Source organism: Sparus aurata, chromosome 8, assembly GCF_900880675.1.
Source record: "Sparus aurata chromosome 8, fSpaAur1.1, whole genome shotgun sequence".
Classification (NCBI taxonomy): Eukaryota; Metazoa; Chordata; class Actinopteri; order Spariformes; family Sparidae; genus Sparus; species Sparus aurata.
The window spans coordinates 6,911,985-6,925,329 of record NC_044194.1 but is presented as its reverse complement, the minus strand read 5'-3'; the positions used below and the strand labels follow the sequence as shown (position 1 = coordinate 6,925,329).

The 13,345-nt window shown below is 43.4% G+C and overlaps 1 long non-coding RNA gene across 1 annotated transcript; it reads left to right on the top strand.

Moving 5' to 3' along the window:
• The first annotated feature begins 2,076 nt into the window (after window positions 1–2,076).
• On the top strand, window positions 2,077–12,949 carry LOC115586339 (uncharacterized). Its single transcript, XR_003984857.1, has 4 exons — window positions 2,077–2,252; window positions 3,640–3,846; window positions 5,728–6,071; window positions 12,562–12,949. It is a non-coding gene; the product is annotated as an uncharacterized LOC115586339 (long non-coding RNA).
• Window positions 12,950–13,345: the final 396 nt, after the last annotated feature.

Genomic DNA, 13,345 nt, shown 5'->3' with positions numbered 1-13,345 from the left:
TGTTAAGCATTAAAGTCTGATTGAAATTAAGATATTTGTGTTTTTAGTCGGCCTACATGTCGTCGCTGAAAGGATGAATACACGAGCAAAAGCACGCAAAAGAGGGGGAACAACAAAACAACCAAGAGGAACTTTTTCATCTGAGTGATTTAAACATTCAAACTAACCTGTTAATTGTTGTTTTTTTCATTTTAGAAGTATTAATTTGTGTGTGGAAGATTATACCCTCACTCATATGTACTTTTCATTCGTCTGTATTTACACATCAGTCTGCCAGTTTGAGCTCGTCCAATTTCACCTTTTTATTCAAAGTCCTATTGTTTGCCGATCCCCAAAAAGGAATGTAGTGGGAGCATCAGAAAAGATGCCTCATAAGTCTGTGATTAATCACCAGGCACAGGGATTATATCCTCAGACAATGGGTTGCCTAACTATGACCATCCTATGTTTTATCTTCTGATGTTATTTCCTGCAAACATGAAAGAACATGAAAGACCTTAATGTCTTTTAATCCGTCTCCAGTTTTGGTTTTTTGGTTTATCACATTAAAAGTGCTTTTGGTGACACTGTCCTCTGGCCGTAGAGATTTGGAGGGAACTGTTCGCAGCCTGCTGCTCTTGGCCCGTGGCCCCTGAGCTCTCCAGCCATCACTTGCCACATACAAACGCCTCAGAACACAAAGATGTTTTGTGTGCCAGGAGCTCTCACTCCCTCCTCCAGCCCGCGTGACACCGTTTAAAACATTGGGCGGGAACTGATTTTTCTTGCATCCACTTGTCTGAGCTTACAACAGCCTACTGGAAGGCTGCGACAAGGAGACGGTAACTTCCAGAGAGAGCATAGAATTGTAATGCATAAGCGGGTCATCCAATAAAACTGAAACCGGTTCAATATCAGAATTGATTTTGTTCTTTTCAGTCGACACCACCTTTTTTGTCATGTATCTCATGGCCCTTGATGAAAGTGTATTTGGGATAAGATGACTAATAGAATTGTAAAAAGTTAATGAATTGTACTGTTCCCATGCACATGTTCATGGTAATGTTTTGTTTTTCTCTTAAATACATTCATAAATATTTGTCAACACACATTAGCACATTTTGGCTGCCTATGATCACCAGAACTGCTGTAGCCTTTGCTGGTTAGAGCTGCAGTCGTACATGCATGTCTTAATCGATTGCCAATAAAAATGTTAATACTGTACCTACATATCATGTTATTAGAGCAATATAAGGCCTTGCTAACGTAAATCAGGAGATATGTTGAAAAGAGAGAATGTCACTCGAGCTCATTAACTAAGCAGAAGAACTACAGATGCATTTAAACTGGAGGTGGATTCTCATGAAGACTGTAAAATCTCTCGCAGATGATTAGAAAGACCTCAGAGGCTCTGGTGAAAACATTTATTTGATTTCTTTTTAAACTAGAAGGAGCATCTTAGATCATAATCCGGTTATGTTACTCTGTTTTATATAAATGCTAAATACATATCATAGAAGGTTAATTAATATTGCTTCTCCATGTACTGGTGAATATAATGTGAAATTATTAAAATGGACTCTGAGGTGACATTTTGTCAAATGCTGTTTCTGAGGTCAGGGACAAACTTTCACACTCAACCCTCTAGAAGCTTTTTTTTTTTTTTTGAGCCAGCATGGACAAAATTTTTTTTTTTTTTTTTTTTTAAGATCCTCAAAGTGCTCAGAAAACAAATAGAAACTTTATAATCTACAATTTTTATTTAAAAAATGGGGGTAAAAAGAACCCATACATCTTTAAAAAAGTTCTGAAATGGTCGTTTTGAAAATAAGATCAGCTTTGTGAAGTGTTTAGTCATTTTTTGAATATTATTAGAAGTAGAAGTCTAGAGGTGATTAAATTTGAAGAAAAAAAAAGGATCAGATTAAAAACCTTTTTTTTTTTTTTGTAGGAGTGAGAGGTCTTCTTGATCTCAGACGGTCTTTGGAGCCAGCGGACTCTGTGATTGGTCAACGCGCCGCCCCTGGTCCTGGCATGACGTCAGTGCGGGGAGCGAGAGTAGAGGAAGCGCGCAGGCTGAGGAGGAGATGCAGAAGCTGGAGGAGCGAGGATGAGGCTGGACTCACCTGAGAGGAGCGGCGGCGGCAGCAGCGGGGCTGAGACTCCACAAGGGCCCGGTACCGGTGTGAAGGCGGAACCATCGATCTGGAAAATTCTTTACGAGCTGAAGTTGAGGACATTTCCCTCCACGAGCCGCTTTGCTCCCGAAACAGGTAAGAAATGCAGGCTTGATTTTTTTTTTCTTCTCTTTTTTTGCACGTACATCGTTTATAATCTCCACCAGCTTTGAATCTGCTCTCGTGACATCTCCATGGAGAATAACGGCACACACAAGATGCATTTACATTTATTTTTGTTTATTCCTTTGCGTTTCATTTAAAATGACAGATATAGAAGAACAGACCAAAAAAGAAGAAAAAAAAAAACCTTGTTCTTTAAAGTGCCAGAAAATTACCACACGCTGCTTTCTCGCCCTTACAAATTGCTTCCCGTAATAGCTCGCGCGGATAATCCGTGCGATGTGAAATAGTCTAGTTTTAGAAGAAGTAGGCCAATGGCAACTCTCATTAAAAGTAAAAGACCCATGCGCCCCCCCACCTCCCTCCATCCATCCCTCCATCCCTCCCAGGAGCACTGAAGAGCCGAGAGCAAATTAAATCAGCTCCAAAAACAAGCTCCGTTGACACTTCTTTTATTGTATTATTATATATTTTATTAAAAGAGTGAGTTGTTGAAATGTCGGAGCGTCATTGAACGTGCTTGCTGCGTCTGTCAGGTTCACGGTCATCGCTTCTCAGACACGTCCTGTAGTTTTTTCTTCCTGATCACCCAAGAGGCAAAAGAAAAACTGCTGCTTGTCAATACACGTGTGTAAATATAGACGTTTTTAAATCATCAATACGTGGGATTTTTTTTTTTTTTTTTTTAACAACGATGTGTCAGTTCATGAGAGTTCAGGTGTGACTGAGTATGAAGAATAGCTCGGATTCGCTCTGCAGGAAAGCAGGCCTGTCGTGTGTTTTATAAATACCTATGTCAGTGTGCACACGCGTGTCCCTGAACGCAACTTAACACGTGAAATCTGACTGGCGTTTATTTATTAAATGATTATAATTAATTTTTAAGTCTCAGGAGTTGATAGAAAGAAGATTTCCTGCTTTATAAATGCTGTGATATTGAGTCCGATTTGAAATTGAATGCAAAAGATGCTTCAAGTTATTATTATTATTGTTAGTATTATTATGTGTACATCCAAAATAATATATATTTTTTAGCTCTCAAGAAAATCTCCTGAAATCGTTTAATATTTTTGATAGTCTTGTTAAATAAATAAAAAATTATATTAAAAGAAATTTGCACAAATTACAAAGATACAATTATGCCACTGTGACTAGGCCTTCAACCAGACACTTGAACGTATCACTACAGGGACGTTTGACGGATTGAGCTCCTTTCAACCAATAAAATGTGATTTATTCCCCCCTAAATGTTTTAAGCTCATCTTATTCTCCCCTGGTTTTAGCTGTTTTATATATATATAATCAGAATGAAGGTGTGATAATCTCACAGGCCTGCTAACACATCTTCACCTCCTCCCAGATGAGGCCAGCAGCAGCTGCAGCCTGACAGTGTGTGTGAGAGAGAGCAGGAGGTGTGTTTCTGTCTTTGGTTATCTAGCTGTATGAGTGTTAAATACCTGTCATAAAGCTAGATAACCGAAAGTAGAAATCACTTCCTAATGACGCTCGTTGTTCATCGCCGAGAGAGAGGAGGCGGATTTTCTCTTTGGCTTCCAGCTCAAAAAAGGTAAGAAAAAAACAGCTTTTTTCATGAAGTTTGTTGTAGAATTAGATCACAGAAAATCCAAACTGCTTGTGGTCACGTGGTGTAAAAAATCAAACATCTGTTTTAAAGAAAAGCCTAGAATGAAAAGTGAGTTATTTACTAGAAGCATGAAGCAGATTTATATGAGTTTGCAGAGCTTTTTGTCTTTGCTGAACATTGTTTATTAGCCACATTATCACACGGAGATAAAGGAAAAACAAAAAAATGGCTTCCGCACAATATGTTTCTTTTAATCCAATGGAGGGAAGTGTTTAAAAACTTCACCCAGCTTCTGTGTTTGAGACCAAGTCTGTTTTATTTCTCATCTCACATCAGTTCATTTTGAGGATTCAGTGCATGATCTGCATGAGTTGACGGAGGGCCTGCAGTCAGTAACTGGCCCTGTTTAGAGGGTTGTGGTGCGTTCAGGGTCTCCGCAACGTGGTGCTGAATGTTAAATAGTAGCCTCAACTCAAACTTTCTCTGTTTTCGAAGGCTCCCTAAATGAAAATGCTCCAGATTTGAGATTTAGTAGCTTCATCTGAGAAGAAATTAGTTTTAATTGTGCGAATTAAAAAAAAAATCAAATAATGTTAACAGGGAGACAGTGTGAGGTCACTGTCGGTCTTCTTACACAGCAGACATTTTGACTTGTCACAGTAGCACAACGGTGAGCCTGCACGCACAGCACCGGAGCCCTGAAACCGCGGCAGCTAAATGGATTTCAGCCATCTTTGATTTCATTATTTACACCTGTGCTTTCTCTGCTGCGAAAAGTGAAAGTGTGTTCTGTGACAAAAGGCCTCGTGCTCACCTGTAGTAAGTGAAGCGGAGCTGGAATCCTCCGGGGTTTCTCTCAGGGATCCCCGGAGGCAGCTGCTCTGGGACACACTGGTGTGTTGCCATGTCATCCTGAGTCACTGTTTAATTTTTCCATTTTTTTGTTTTTTACCAAAGCAGATTTTCCCCCTGATGTATCTTTTTACATCTTTTTTTTGAGTATTTTCCCATTTATTTTCAAATAGATTACGCCACATTTTGGATTCAACCTGTGAGACTCAAGTTTATACAAGACAGAAAAGGGGGGGACGGCTGATGCTTTGTCCGCGGCACTAATGTCTGCAAGGGCTGCTTGTAGTGCAGTTGAGTGGTGTGGCAGCCTACGCACACACACAGGGTTAAAAAAGACACTTGGCGTCTGCATTTAAAGCTGTAGAGAATCTCGGGACCTTTGGGAGACATTGTGTCTCGCCTCAAAGAGAAGGCCAGGGCCATCCTGTAGACAGGAGCTGAACTTTTCAACTTGGTACTTCAGCGCTGCGCGGTTGCATACGCTTCGGGCCCGGAGAATGCCACTAAAGCCTAAAGAGCACCAAAGTGAGATGAGTTTTCATTCACTCCGTTAACTACCTATTGCAGAAGAGCTCGCTGTCAAACCGGGCTAATTGCTTCGTTTCACAGCGAGATATTGGATATGTGAAAAGGCCGCCGTCCAAGTCCTTTTTCCCCGAGCTTTGCCTGGTAGCTTGTCGACATGGCGGCCGCCCTAATGAATGGGAGTAAAAAGACTTGAGACTTTATTTATGGGATGGTCGGAGGCATTCTTGTCTCATCCTGTGTGCGCGTACGATGCAAATGATGCTTTTTGTGCTCTCATCGCGGCAGAGATACACACTCAAGGGGCGAGAGATTTAAAAGTTTTGGTTACTTTGTGGAGGCCTAAAAGAAAAGCCGAACACATTTTTAATTAAAACCCGTAATCAAAAGGCTTTGTTTCGCTGTGCCGATGGCTGAAATGTGCTTTTTTTTTCCTCCCCTGTTTTTATTCCTCTGTTTTCTCTCTTCCATCTGCTCTCGTTGCAGGCCTCCGATTAACAGCGTTGAATGATCGGGGGGTGATTCCTGAAAAGAGGGCAGAACCATAATTAAAAGAAAACGAGGAGAGAGGAGAAAAAAAAAGAAAACGGTCAGTCCGGAATTGCCACCTCCTCCTCCTCCTCCTCCTCCCCCCCTTCCCCCCACTCATCACCCCTTTTTTACCCAAGAGCCTTTAATGCCATCTGCACTGCCAACGGGGGGACGCTTTCGCCCGTGCCAGGAAGGGCGGACAAAGACCCCGCCGGATCCTTGGGAGTATGGGCGCGCTCGGAGGAGCCATCTTGGGAGATGTTGCTGCGACACCTAAAATGGCTGGGCTGGCATATGAGGTGAGCTGCATCATGGTTTTTTTTTTTTCCTGTTGGGTACCAGGGATGATGGTGGGCAGGAGGTGGGGGGAGTGTGAGTGTGCGATGGGGGATGGGGGCAGGAGGAAGGACGAGGGAAAGAAGAAGAGTTTCCCATTTCCTCCCCAGTCACACATGGCCTCCCCCCTTTTCTCTTCTATCTTCTGCTCCTGCTAATTAGCAGTTAAGGGGTGATGCGAGAGAGGGGGGGGGGGAGGTGGGTGAGGAAGGGTGGTGGTGGTGGTGGTTGTGGGGGTAGCAAACAAAATTAATGAGCTGGCACTGGTTGAAGGAAACCTGCCATCCTCTCTTGTCATGGTGCTTCTTTACTCCCTGATGCACACCAGGCTGTGTGTGTGTGTGTGTGTGTGTGTGTGTGTGTGTGTACGGCGCGTTTCCACCCGACGAGCCTCGTAGATTAATTCATGCAAACCCGCTTCTGTTATGAAATCCACATTATGATATTTAGCGCAGGATCTTAATGTGTCGAGCCCCTCCGGTGGATTTTGCCGAGGAGGAGGATGAGGAGGAGAGAGAGGGGGGGCAATAATCTCCTGTTTGGGAGATCACATTAGTGTTTTTTAAAAAGTGGAACCATTACAAATTTTTTTTTCTTTTTTTTTTTCAATTTAATTCACGATTTCGAAAAGAAGGATATTTTGGCTTACGTCGCAGCCCTTTTCACATGAAATATCTCGCTTTTAAAATCAATTAAATCACGCAATCGTCGGAACATCTGAAGTGTTTTCAGACGGCGTTTTTAAACCCCCCTTCAAAAGACCGCTCACAAGTCGGAGCGCTTCGACTACCAAACATTAGATAGCGACTATTTAAAACACGGAGGAACTTTATTTGACGCCAACGCTCCAAAAAAAACCAAAACAATAAATGTCAGACATCACTCGTGTAGAAGTGAACGTCTGTCACATTCCCCCGAAATCTGACTGTGGGAGGAGCGACCGCCGAGTATCGCGGCTCCCAAGTCTTTACCACGGATGGAACAAACGCTCCTTATCATGGCGTGGAGCTGCTCTGTGCCCCCCCGTGGCTCTGGCAGCAACCTGAAGCCAAAAAAAAAAAAAAGAGAGAGAGAGAGAGAGACACGTGAGCATGTGTGTCCAGGGCCAACATGTGCAGCTGCAGTGCTTGTGTGTTAATGAACAGTGCCGTGCGTTTTCACATTATCATTCAGCTCCGCTCTCTCTCCCTCTCTCTACCCCTCAATAGCTGTTTAGTCCACCCCCCCCCCCAAAACCCTCCTCCGCCCTCCGTACAGGCCCTGCTTTCCCACCATTGTGGGAGCTGGTGCTGCGGCGGGCCTGGGCTTGGGGGGCAGGGTGGGAAAGACCCTCCAGACTAGACATGAGCAGATGCCTGAGACATTAGACTGTCGTGCGGATCACCGGGGTTAGGGCGAGCCGCTGAGTTTTAATGTGTGTGCGGGTGCATGTATGTTTAATATGTGTGTTTGATAGGGGGGGGGGGTAGTAGTCTCAGACCCTGGAGTGCCACCTGACTGTTCATTAGTCTATTCAGCCTCCTCTACATGTCTGAAAGGCATGGAGATGCAGTTTTTTTTCTCTGCCAAATGAGACAGACTCCACCGGCGTTAAGGATGCATTCACACATGATATGCATATAGGTGCATACATCAGGCCTCCGCTCTGCCACACAGCCGAACAGTTTGCCATCAGAGGTGTAACGCGATGATATTTTAACAACCACAAAGATGCATTTTCATGTTTTTGACATTGAGGATCTGATTTTATTTAACGCGGGGCGCCTGTCATCAGCCCCGGCACTCCTTTATCTCTGCTCAGTTAACCAGCGGGATGTGATTTGTCCTTCGCGCAAACACAATCTGCATATTTCGCGTCGCTCTCAGGTGACAAAAAAAAAAAAAAAAAAAAAGACACACGTCCTGGAAATAACGTTGGCACGGTGCATCACCGAGGAGTGACTCAGCTAAGGCGATGGGTGCGCCTAACAAGCTGAATGATGTAACCCGCGGATAATGATTATTAATGAGCCTCATACTGTATGTGTGCCTCCACCAGATATGTAAGGCATGTGCAGCCCCACGTGTCAAAAGATTATAACCTCTCTTTATTCACATAAAAGACTCGGAGCCGTCTTTATAATTGCATTTGTGCTGCTCATCTGTGATATACAGCGCGTTGCTCCGGGCAGACTTGACAGAAGAGAGAAAGCAACGGGCGAAGGCGGGAAATTAATCTCGGAGATACTGTAGCTCGCTCACGCGCTACATCTCTGTTGCACATCTCCTTGTTGTGTGAGAGAAAACAGAGGAGGGTGGTGGAGGGGAGTGACAAAACTGTGGCTTTCTCGCGAAGTCAAACTAAAAGATTGGCTGACGAAGGAAGGGGTTAACGACGGCGGAGACAAATGTGTATGCAAAGCAGGCGACGGAGGCAGGTGGAGCACGTGGGCAGCCATGTTTGAGCCACCTCTGCATGTGCTGATGAAGTTAGCTTGTGCTAGCTCGTGCAGCAGTGCCACGCTAAAGCAATTTGCAGCATCGAGGCGCCGGGCATGGAGGGCTGGTGTGTGTGTGTGTGTGTGTGTGTGTGTTTGAAATGAGTAAAAGGGGGGCTTGATGGTGTGCAACTTTATGTGATAGCTGCAGCAGTCGACAGAGACAGCGTGGTCAAAGAGAGAGAGGGGGGGTGACTCGGGCACATCAAGAAAATGTACTCACCTATTGAGAAGAGCATTCACTTTTTTCCAGTATTTAGAGGATGGGAAAACGGGCGACACGCACACGGAATAGTCCCTCGTCTAACGATGAGTGTCGTCAAATCCGACTAATTGCAAATGCGCTGGCGGAGGCGACGTGCAATCGCGAACACGGAATTGAGATACGCTCTCAAGGTGAGCCCATCTCCGTCCGAATATGTCTCATGGAGACTTCGGCGGAAACTGCTTAGGAGGTTGGTTCTAATCTGCTCAGACACAAGGAGAGTTTTTTTTTTCAATCAAGATCGCCTGAAAACCAGAGCGGCTGAACAGTGAGGTCACGGTGTCACGGAGGATTTAAGACACGATGGCAGACGCACGATGGCAGGAGACTTCAGTATTCATTCTTCAGTTCCTTCTTGGACATAACTTTTTTTTTTTTTTTTTTTAACTAACAAATGTATTTCCCCTCCAGAATATGGCAGAATATAAATGATTCCCCTCTCTCTTTCTCCTCTCCTCTGTTATTCATTATTAACCATGTATTGCTTTTTTGCTTTGTGGGCTTTTCGGTCCTGGGAAAGTTATAACGTGAGACACGATGAAGTGACGGTAGCCGCCGCTCGCTTCCAATTCTGTGCAGGTGAAGCAGCGTAGCCACGGCGGCGATAAAATGTTAATACCACATAGCTCCTGGGTTACCTCTTCGGATTCTCCTCGCTATGTGTGGACACTATTAATGTTTTAACGGCTCTGCTGTGATATATAAAGCCCGGCTCGCGGGCCGCCCATAGTCTTGGACGAGGTCCAATGTGGGTCAAGCGAGGCTCATCTGGGTTTTTTTAATGCAACTTTGGCCGAGACTAATCTAGCACAAAGCCTGACATTAAGTATCTTAGAGGAAGATGGAGAGAAGTTTCTCCATCCCAGGCTTTTCAGATTACGTCTGCTGGCCGTGGCGTCCCCTGAGTAGGGGTCCTGTGTTCTCCAATGAAAGTAGAAGAGAATTAGGTGACTGAGCCTTTAATACAGCGGCCCTTTGTAATCATATCAGGAGGAGATGAGGTTCTAGGGTGAGGAGAATTAAGGGGGAATCCTTGGCGTGACCTCATTTAAACGTGTTTTTTACGTGACCGGTACAGTGCTTGAATTCGATACCGGAGTGGACGAGGAAGAAAGGGAAAAAAAAACTCCGGAAAATATTCTCATTTTCATGCCACTGAATGGACAGGCGTCTCCGTCACTCTGTCAGAAATCAAGTCAAGTTCAAGTTCGTGGGTGCAGCCGCTCTGTCTGCAGCCAGTCGGGGAGTTAAGACAAGTCTGTGGCCACCCTGGAGCACAAGAGGAGGAGGAGGAGGTGGTGGAGGTGGTGGGTGGATGGGGGGTACATAGCCTTTGACCTCTGTTAGGGTTGCTATGGGAAAGAGGCCGGCAGACTCAGTAATGTACGACTGAAAAGGCCGAACTGTCAGAGCTGTCCAGCAGACGTCAACCCCCCACCACACACACACACACACACACACACACACACACTACCTCGAACCCATTCACACATACTCACAGATGGCACGGGCCAGCTTGGGAATGTTAGCGGCGAGAGAACAGACAGCGTTATAATTCATCCGGCCTTTAGAGTTACACATTACCAGTCTGCACCTCTTCCTCAGTGCAACGCCGCTATTGTGTTGGACCATTTTTCAGTCTCGTCCTACACGTCTGAACAGCCATTGTGTGTCGTAGCGTGTGTGTGTGTGTGTGCGCTGTGGGCTTATACGACACTAAATATACCATCACTGTGGTGAAGGACTTCTTAGATTGCAAACAAAGAGCTTTGTTCTGAATAAAATCAGCCAGAAAGAAGGGAAAAAAAGGGCTTCACAACTAAAACATCAAACTCTTTTCAACCTAGAAAAGATGAAGGACATTTTGTTTAAAAGTAGGGACGTCCCCAACAAAGTTTTGAACTGAAGTTTAAACTCCAACTTGTCGTCTGGCCTTAAAGTGAGAAAACACTTTAATTTAATCTGTAAGGTTGAACATTGTTCCAAAAAATAAAAGTTACGTAGCTTCAGGGAAAACATCTGTCAATCATTGGCTTTTTGTTTATTGCCTGGACAAACTGAATAAACAAACTGACCTTAAAGTACAACGCAGTTTCATAGTGTCTTACTTTGTTTAGATGTGGCGGACCCTGCCACATTTCTAGCTTCAGACAGCGTTCTGGAGACCTTATTTTTCGTCTGAGAACACATTGTTCATTCAGTTATGGAAAGAATAAATATGTCTGCGTTTGTGTTGGTAACTCATTAATGTTGTAAGCAAGAAAAAAATCTGAGTTTAAATTTCTTCTCCAAAACCCACATTGTGCCCGTCTAACCTTAATCGAACCTTTTGTAACAGATGCTTGTTTTTTATGGCAACATTTTACTAGCATATAGCTAGTCGAGAAATTTTAATAAGCTAAAAAACATAATATGGACTTTGTGCTCTGTCACAAAGAAACTCTTTCCTCTTTGGTAGAAAGTAGCAGATGGTAGAATACTTGATGTATCCGTGCACGTAAAGATCTTTAAATTCAGCTTCTACGCCAAAACAAGTGTGCAGCAGCAGACCGTCTTTCTCTCCCTGCACATATGACACTGTGAGCTGTTTTAAAAAAAATTTTTTTTTTAAAAGTACATCAGTAGCCAACAACCTCCAGTCTGAGATGTCTTGTCTGTGAGCCGTCAGTCTGGGTAAACAGCCCGCACAGATAAAATAATCTGTGACACCACATATTCCTGTCTGCTCGTTTTAAAACTGTCAGCGTTCGATGTTTTGAGTGACTGCATGTCAGAGAGGGCATGCAAATCCACTGATTGTAATACGTGCGTGTTTCCATGCTCCACCCCCCCCCCCCACCTCCTCCTCTGTAAATGTGTGCAAGTGTGTCCTCATTTAAGGTTGCATTCATTCAGGGGAGGGGTCTCGGGAATAAAAGAGCGTGTATTTGCATACGCTGCATGCTGTCTGCAGGAGAGGGAGCAGTCAAAAAAAGATGTCAGAGGTGGACAAAGAGAACGAGGACAAATCCTTCATTGTGGGCTCGGTGTGAGAAAAAGGGCTCGTCTGAATTGGGGAGTGGGTGAAAATTGACAGAGAAAGAGTTCGGCCTGGTTCCCCGTGGGGATAAAAGCCTTGAGATCCCTCCATGCATACAGCCTGAAAATGGGAGAGAAGAACAACATGCAGAGCGCAGGGGCCGATTTTTTTTTTTTTTAACCAGGCATGAAAAGGAAGTTTGCTGTTCTAAAAAAAAACGCTGCATTTGATTTCGTACAAAACTTTTAAAAACATCATGCACAACAACAAATTCAATATTGTCCAAACAAAGATCGAGTCGTTATTTCCTTTTGCTTTAAATTCAAACCTCGATAGACTCACTTTTATACGACCGTACTGAGGAGGTTGTTTACTGGTTTTATTTGTCATTTCACCCTGTGGCCCTTTGTTTTGTTTTAAATCTATTTCATTGCGAAGGTTTTATTAAATGCTTTGCTCTTTGCAAGCTTTTAAAAAAATGCTTTTAATTATTATGATGAAAGTTTAATGTGCTACATAATGTATGCTACATCCATTGTTAAATTAAAAAAAAAATATATATATATAGGGGAAAAAGTCTGCACAATCTTCTGCTAAAAAATGTGAGGTATCTTTTCTTTGCATGCAGAGGAGTTTATGGAGTTTTGATTGTCATGCTAATGATTTCCTCTGTTGTTTGTTTCCCCCCTCAGAATTGGACAAGATCTGCAAAAAGACCCGTCCGCACTCTGGAGGAAAACCGTGGATCAAACTCGACGACACGTCGACGTCGGAGACGAGAACATAATGATCGTCAGAAACACTGTTGAAGGAATGTGAAAATATGGTGTTGTTGGTGTGAAATGTAGAACTGGAGATGTGCCTGTTATCCACGAACATACTGGACTAAAGAAGCCTTGAATACACGATGTGCATTTTTATAGTTAATAATTGTTTTAATTAATTCCAGTTATTAATTAATGTCTTCTCCTGTGTCTACATTGATTTGGTAATTCATAGGATGTAAATGTACCACTGATAAAGTGTGTTACTGTAAGGTTTGCTGCTGTTAATGACACCGAAATAAAGATTATTAAAATATCTCTTTGTTATGGTTTTGTTTTATTGGTGGAATTTTATGCTGAATAGTTTAAATTTTGTCCTTTTTTTTTTTTTATCTCAAAAGATTCAAAATAAATCTGAAATGTAAAAGTGTGTTTAGGGGGTGAAGCCTGCAGAACATTTTCTTTAGCTACCTCTCTGTTTGTGTGTGTGTGTGTGTGTTAGGATCGTGTGTGTGTGTTAGGATCGTGTGTGTGTGTTTGAGTGACCCCGCATTAAGTTTTAATTAGGAGGAGCAGGCAGGGGAGGGGGGAGGGGGGACGTGTGTTGAATCAGTGGGAAGAGAAAAAGTTCATCAGCCACAAAACTCTGCGGACTGAAAATGACCCCATTAAAATATATAATGAGCTTTTTTTATTCTATTTTTTTCGTTCT